The sequence below is a fragment of the Procambarus clarkii genome, chromosome 79 (genome assembly GCF_040958095.1).
Source record: "Procambarus clarkii isolate CNS0578487 chromosome 79, FALCON_Pclarkii_2.0, whole genome shotgun sequence".
In the NCBI taxonomy this organism is placed as follows: Eukaryota; Metazoa; Arthropoda; class Malacostraca; order Decapoda; family Cambaridae; genus Procambarus; species Procambarus clarkii.
Genome location: NC_091228.1, coordinates 7997263 through 8005286, shown reverse-complemented (window position 1 = coordinate 8005286; position 8024 = coordinate 7997263).

The following is an 8024-nucleotide window of genomic DNA, read 5'->3' as shown; positions in this document are numbered from 1 at the left end:
TCCCTTAACCAGTCCTCGTAGCTTCGTGCATAGTCAACTGTCAACTACTCACACACACACGCACACACACACACACACACACACACACACACACACACACACACACACACACAATCACTACAATATGTTCCTCTCTCATCAACCACTCAAGTGATACATTTGCAACAGTCGCCAGAGCTGCTACATCACAGTCACATAGTGACAGCGATCTCGTGAAAATTGAAAATTGAAATTGAAACAAGTTTTTTTGAAATGTAAATACACACAAAGGGATGAGGCGACTCAAGCTATTCTCACCCAATTAGAAGGGAACTACCAAGAGAAAGTTCCAAGTCATTACGACTATATAGCACTGGGAAGGGGTCAGGATAAGGATTTGGGATGGGACGGGGGAGGAAAGGAATGGTGCCCAACCACTTGTAGACGGTCGGGGGATTGAACGCCGACCTGCATGAAGCGAGACCGTCGCTCTACCGTCCATTCCAAGTGGTTGGAACTTACCAAATTAGAGGAAAATGACGAACTATAGAACAGTAGTTAAGAAGCCGTTAACAATCGGCTCCCGTTTAAATTCACTCCCTCTCACCACTCCGCCTGTCCAATCTGTTTTCGAAGCCTGTTAACCGTTTAAACAGGCCTACACCAGGAGGGGTCCGGTTGAAGATCATTCCCTTTTACTCCATATGCCTGTCCACTATATTATTGAATCATTAAATTTGTTTAAATTTATCAATATTAGACGGGCACCGTTTACATTCATCCTGTCTATCCAATATACTTGTCCTGTCTATTTTATCGGCCTTTCCTTTCACCTTATTTGTTGCATTATTTTAAGACGTCGAATCCGTCTAAAATGCACCGTATTAGACAATTAAACCACCATAATATGGACGTTGAGGTAAATCGAAATTATGAGTGATTTAGATTTATTAAACGATTAAAAAGTAATGTATGGCAGCCCATTATTTAGACAAACTATGTCAAATTATGTAGCTGTGAGGTAAATATTGACCCATTCAACTATGGTCTTAACAGCCATCAGCCTCGTTTAAGTGGAATCGCTGCTCTATATATGTCGCAATCATGTCTAATTACCACCAATGTCACACACATTAAAACGGATTAAGGGAAGCTCAGGTCTCCGGAGCTCACGAGAGCAGTTACTGTTAACCGGATGCGTCGGATAATTTAATGGTCGTTGTAGGGAGTGTCCGGAGCAGCGATGGTTAGCTCCGAGGGACATCTGGGACAGGTAGGGTTTAAGTCCAATAGATTTCGCTTTTATGGTGTTGATCCGATTAGAGCACTGAACTGTGACGGGTGGTTTGGCTCAGACAATGGGCAGTGTGTGTGTGTGTTTTATTCCCATTATATTATATATATATATATATATATATATATATATATATATATATATATATATATATATATATATATATATATATATATATATATATATATATATATATATATATGTCGTACCTAGTAGCCAGAACTAACTTTTTGGCCTACTATTCAAGGCCCGATTTGCCTAATAAGCCAAGTTTTCCTGAATTAATATATTTTTTCTAATTTTTTTCTTATGAAATGATAAAGCTACCCATTTCATTATGTATGAGGTCAATTTTTTTTATTGGAGTTAAAATTAACGTAGATATATGACCGAACCTAACCAACCCTACCTAACCTAACCTAACCTATCTTTATAGGTTAGGTTTGGTTAGGTAGCCGAAAAAGTTAGGTTAGGTTAGGTTAGGTAGGTTAGGTAGTCGAAAAACAATTAATTCATGAAAACTTGGCTTATTAGGCAAATCGGGCCTTGAATAGTAGGCCAAAAAGTGAGTTCTGGCTACTAGGTACGACATATATATATATATATATATATATATATATATATATATATATATATATATATATATATATATGTCGTACCTAGTAGCCAGAACGCACTTCTCAGCCTACTATGCAAGGCCCGATTTGCCTAATAAGCCAAGTTTTCATGAATTAATTGTTTTTCGACGACCTAACCTACCTAACCTAACCTAACCTAACTTTTTTTGGCTACCTAACCTAACCTAACCTATAAAGATAGGTTAGGTTAGGTTAGGTAGGGTTGGTTAGGTTCGGTCATATATCTACGTTAATTTTAACTACAATAAAAAAAAATTGACCTCATACATAATGAAACGGGTAGCTTTATCTTTTCATAAGAAAAAAATTTGAGAAAATATATTAATTCAGGAAAACTTGGCTTATTAGGCAAATTTGGCCTTGCATAGTAGGCTGACAAGTGCGTTCTGGCTACTAGGTACGACATATATATATATATATATATATATATATATATATATATATATATATATATATATATATGTCGTACCTAGTAGCCAGAACTTACTTCTCAGCCTACTTTGCAAGGCCCGATTTGCCTAATAAGCCAAGTTTTACTGAATTAATATATTTTCTCTAATTTTTTTCTTATGAAATGATAAAGCTGCCCATTTCATTATGTATGAGGTCAATTTTTTTTTATTGGAGTTAAAATTAACGTAGATATATGACCGAACCTAACCAACCCTACCTAACCTAACCTATCTCTATAGGTTAGGTTAAGTTAGGTAGCCAAAAACGTTAGGTTAGGTTAGGTAGTCGAAAAAACAATAATTCATGAAAACTAGGCTTATTAGGCAAATCGGGCCTTGCATAGTAGGCTGAGAAGTGAGTTCTGGCTACTAGGTACGACATATATATATATATATATATATATATATATATATATATATATATATATATATATATATATATATATATATATATATATATATATGCTAGATGGGGATATCCGAATGTGTCCGGGAGGAGTCGGTCTGTCAATGTCTTTGTGTCATTGTGTACTGTGTATCACTGTGTATTGTGTATCACTGTCCCTGTATCACTGTGTACTGTGTATCACTGTCTCTGTATCACTGTGTACTGTGTATCACTGTCTCTGTATCACTGTGTACTGTGTATCACTGTCCCTGTATCACTGTGTACTGTGTATCACTGTCCCTGTATCACTGTGTATTGTGTATCACTGTCCCTGTATCACTGTGTACTGTGTATCACTGTCCCTGTATCACTGTGTACTGTGTATCACTGTCCCTGTATCACTGTGTACTGTGTATCACTGTCCCTGTATCACTGTGTACTGTGTATCACTGTCCCTGTATCACTGTGTACTGTGTATCACTGTCCCTGTATCACTGTGTACTGTGTATCACTGTCCCTGTATCACTGTGTACTGTGTATCACTGTCCCTGTATCACTGTGTACTGTGTATCACTGTCTCTGTATCACTGTGTATTGTGTATCACTGTCCCTGTATCACTGTGTACTGTGTATCACTGTCCCTGTATCACTGTGTACTGTGTATCACTGTCCCTGTATCACTGTGTACTGTGTATCACTGTCCCTGTATCACTGTGTACTGTGTATCACTGTCCCTGTATCACTGTGTACTGTGTATCACTGTCCCTGTATCACTGTGTACTGTGTATCACTGTCCCTGTATCACTGTGTACTGTGTATCACTGTCCCTGTATCACTGTGTACTGTGTATCACTGTCCCTGTATCACTATGTACTGTGTATCACTGTCCCTGTATCACTGTGTACTGTGTATCACTGTCCCTGTATCACTGTGTACTGTGTTTCACTGTCCCTGTATCACTGTGTACTGTGTATAAACGTCTCTTCCGTTTCTGTTTCTCTCTCTCTGTTAGTTTCGCGGTCTGAGTGTTTTTCTGGTTCTTTGACTCTTGGTGGCTGTGTCTGTCTCCAGTATTTATCACGTGTGTCATTATGTATCAAGAGTCACTATATGTAACAGGTGTCAGTATGTATCACAACTAGAGATTCAGGTTTGGGACACGTTATCTCATGGCTGACTTCAGGTCAGAGGAGGGGAGGTGGAGTAGGTGTGTACTCTGAGCAATGGGTTACCTTGAGGTTACCTTGAGGTGCTTCCGGGGCTTAGTGTCCCCGCGGCCCGGTCGTCGACCAGGCCTCCTGTCCTGATAGAGAGGATCTCTGAGAAAAAGCCTGGGTTATGTCGGCACTAACCTGAGAATAAATGAACACCAAACCATATGCCAGAAGATGTGAAGACGACGACGACGACGTTTCGGTCCCAATCTGAACTATTATCAAGTCGATTGTGGTCCAAGACGGACCGTAACGTCGTGTTTCCTTATTTTCTGGTACGTGATTTAGTCTTTTATATCTTCAACGACGCTATTGCAACTCATCTTCTGCTGAGAAGAAATCCTTGCTATCGAAGTCACTGCAGCGGTTTTTAAATAAACTCAAAAGGCCTTGCATTAACTGCAATTAACACAGCGTTAAAATCGCAAATAACGTCTCGTTTGACTTAGTAATGAATACATCACTTATTAAAACTTACGAAGCATAATATTTTTTTAAGTTCGAACTTATTTCGAATGTTTATTTGTTTGGTGAATGTCTGTTTGTTTGGAGAACACTTACATGCTTGGAGAACGCACTGCAGATGATACAATGTTTATAAGAATGCTACAGCCATAGAGAGGTTGCTTGTGACTGAATATCTAGTGACGAATAGAGTGATAGTCTAGTGATAGAATATCTAGTCTATAAAACCAGAATATTTTCATGGAATATCCTTCCGATATTCCATGAAATTGGCCAATTACAGCCATAGGTAATGACACGGTATGTCTATGTCTCTCTGTCTCTAACATTATCTTTATTTCCATTCCCTCTCTTCCCCTCAACGTATTCTACTCCAACGACACCACGACACCCTCCCTCTTTACACCAATTTCCCCTTATTCCTCTCCCCTCTTTCCTTCCTCTCAACCGTGCTCGGAAGACACACACACAGACAAATTAAGCCCCCCCCCACAACTTGCTGATGGGGTGGGTGAGAGGCAGAAGCAGGGGTGGAACAGGGGGAAGGGGAGAGTGAGTGTGGGGGGAGAAGGGAGGGGTAATAGGGGGTTTTGGGGGCAGAGGTAGAACATCAAAGAGAAGTTTGCCCAGGAAAACAATTATCAAGCCGGCATATTGCTCTCCAGATTAAACGCTAAACTGCCAAGATTTCCTCAATACTATAATGAAACTTTGGAAATAATATGAGTTTCTTTTTTTTAGGATATCAAATAACTTCTAGCCTTTCTGGGAGAGGAGATGATAAGACGTCTTCTTTTCTCCTTTCTCTTTCTGGGTTGTTGGTTGGAGGGGGGGGGGTCTTGGAAGGGGGGTCTTGAGGGGGGGGTCTGGGGGTGTCTGGGGAGGGGGGAGTGGGGGCGATGGTTGGGGGGGGGGGAGAGGGTGGAAAGTGGAGAAAGAAGTTAAGCAATATGTGGGTAGTTGGTGGAGAAAGAGTAGGAGGAGTAGGAGGGAGGAGGAGAGAAAGAGGAGAAGGAAAATCATGACAAAAAAGGAGCAAGAAGAGAATGAGCTCTAAAAGGAGGAGGAACGACGATGAAATGGTAATTGATTAAAAAATTTACATAGAACGAAAAAAAAAGATGCGGAATAGAAAGAAAAAGAGGACGATTAAAGACAGATTGAATTAACGAGTGTGACATAAAACAGGATGGACGGAGAAAGGCAAAATTCGAGGAGAGGAAACCCCTGAAAATTAGCAAAATGCATTTAGATAATTTTTTTAAGGCTGACGAAAGTTATCTAGAAGACAAAGGGAAGACGATAGGGAAATACATTCTGTACATCCTGAGAAAGGAGGCTGTCTAATGTAGTAGAGAGGAGAGGCTGTCTCAATGATTGTCGAAACAGCAAGAGGCTGTCTCAATGATTGTCGAAACAGCAAGAGGCTGTCTCAATGATTGTCGAAACAGCAAGAGGCTGTCTCAATGATTGTCGAAACAGCAAGAGGCTGTCTCAATGATTGTCGAAACAGCAAGAGGCTGTCTCAATGATTGTCGAAACAGCAAGAGGCTGTCTCAATGATTGTCGAAACAGCAAGAGGCTGTCTCAATGATTGTCGAAACAGCAAGAGGCTGTCTCAATGATTGTCGAAACAGCAAGAGGCTGTCTCAATGATTGTCGAAACAGCAAGAGCAATGTATCAAGACTTAGAACCCAGTTCCTTCAAAAACTGGTGGATCTTTTACCCAAGGCAGTGAGTGTAATCATCTAGTTATGCTTGCGGAGGGTTTAACTCTGGCTCTTTGGTCCCGCCTCTCACCTGTCAATCAACTGGTGTAAAGATTTCCGAGCCTACTGGGCTCTATCACATCTACATTTGAAACTGTGTATGGAGTCAGCCTCCACCACATCACTGCCTAGTGCATTCCATTTACTAACTACTCTGACACTGAAAAGGGTCTTTCTAAAATCTCTGTGGCTCGTCTGGGTACTCAGCTTCCACCTGTGTCCCCTGGTGCGTGTACCACCCACCCGCGTTAAATAATCCATCCTTGTCTGCCCAGTGAGTGAGTGAGTGAGTGAGTGAGTGAGTGAGTGAGTGAGTGAGTGAGAGTGAATAAAGCATGAAGATATTAACACGTAATATTATTTTAAAATCTTCGTCAAATTTCTCCTTCGCGAAGCATTAATATAAAATACACTACATTGTGTGTTTCTGTCAATAATCTTGGCTGAGGACGGGAGAGTGTAGGAGGGTTATATTGGCTACGTTGAAGCCCAAAAGGAATCAAAGACGACTAACCGCGGCTGCGTTGCCTCAGTATGTGGGATCGGAAACCGATTACTGGTAGCAACGATAAAGGAGTTGATTTCAAACTACATCGAGTTAATATCTGATATATGTTGTGATTTTTGAATCAATTTATATTGAAGATAATATCTTCAAAATGGTATGCACTCTAGTTCAATTACAATCCCATTTTTGTAACACATTTAGGTACATGTGCATTTGTGCATCTACCTAACTTACGCTATATGAAGGGGAGTACAGTCTGTGTCATGAACTAGTTATCCTATATTATATGAAGGGGAGTACAGTCTGTGTCATGAACTAGTTATCCTATATTATATGAAGGGGAGTACAGTGTGTGTCTAGAACTAGCTGCCCTAGACTATATGAAGGGGAGTACAGTCTGTGTCATGAACTAGTTATCCTATATTATATGAAGGGGAGTACAGTGTGTGTCAAGAACTAGCTGCCCTATATTATATGAAGGGGAAAGAACAGTGTGTGTCATGAACTAGCTACCCTAGATTATATGAAGGGGAGTACAGTGTGTGTCATGAACTAGCTACCCTAGATTATATGAAGGGGAGTACAGTGTGTGTCAAGAACTTGCTACCCTAGATTATATGAAGGGGAGTACAGTGTGTGTCAAGAACTAGCTGCCCTATATTATATGAAGGGGGAAGAACAGTGTGTGTCAAGAACTAGCTACCCTAGATTATATGAAGGGGAGTACAGTGTGTGTCAAGAACTAGCTACCCTAGATTATATGAAGGGGAGTACAGTGTGTGTCAAGAACTAGCTGCCCTATATTATATGAAGGGGGAAGAACAGTGTGTGTCAAGAACTAGCTACCCTAGATTATATGAAGGGAAAGTACAGTGTGTGTCATGAACTAGCTACCCTAGATTATATGAAGGGGGAAGTACAGTGTGTGTCAAGAACTAGCTACCCTAGATTATATGAAGGGGAGTACAGTGTGTCACAAAACTAACTACGTGATGCTAAGAATCTCCATCACACATGATTGTTAGTCATACAGAGGCATGTGATCAGTAGTCTACACAAGACAGACTCTGGGTGCATTATGAGGATTTCATCTTCAACACGAGAGTGAATAAAATAACTATAGAGCCCCAGGTACCTCATGCCAATGGGTCTGAATGGTCTGATAACTGGGCATTCGGTGATGTAGTGTGGGAGATCATTTGTGGTAGCGTATTAATCCTACGCATAGCGTCGCCTGGATTCGAATCCTGACCAAGGAAGGATTTACAGAGCAACTCTTCATCCCAGTTCCGTTCCCCCTCTCACATTTGTGCTCT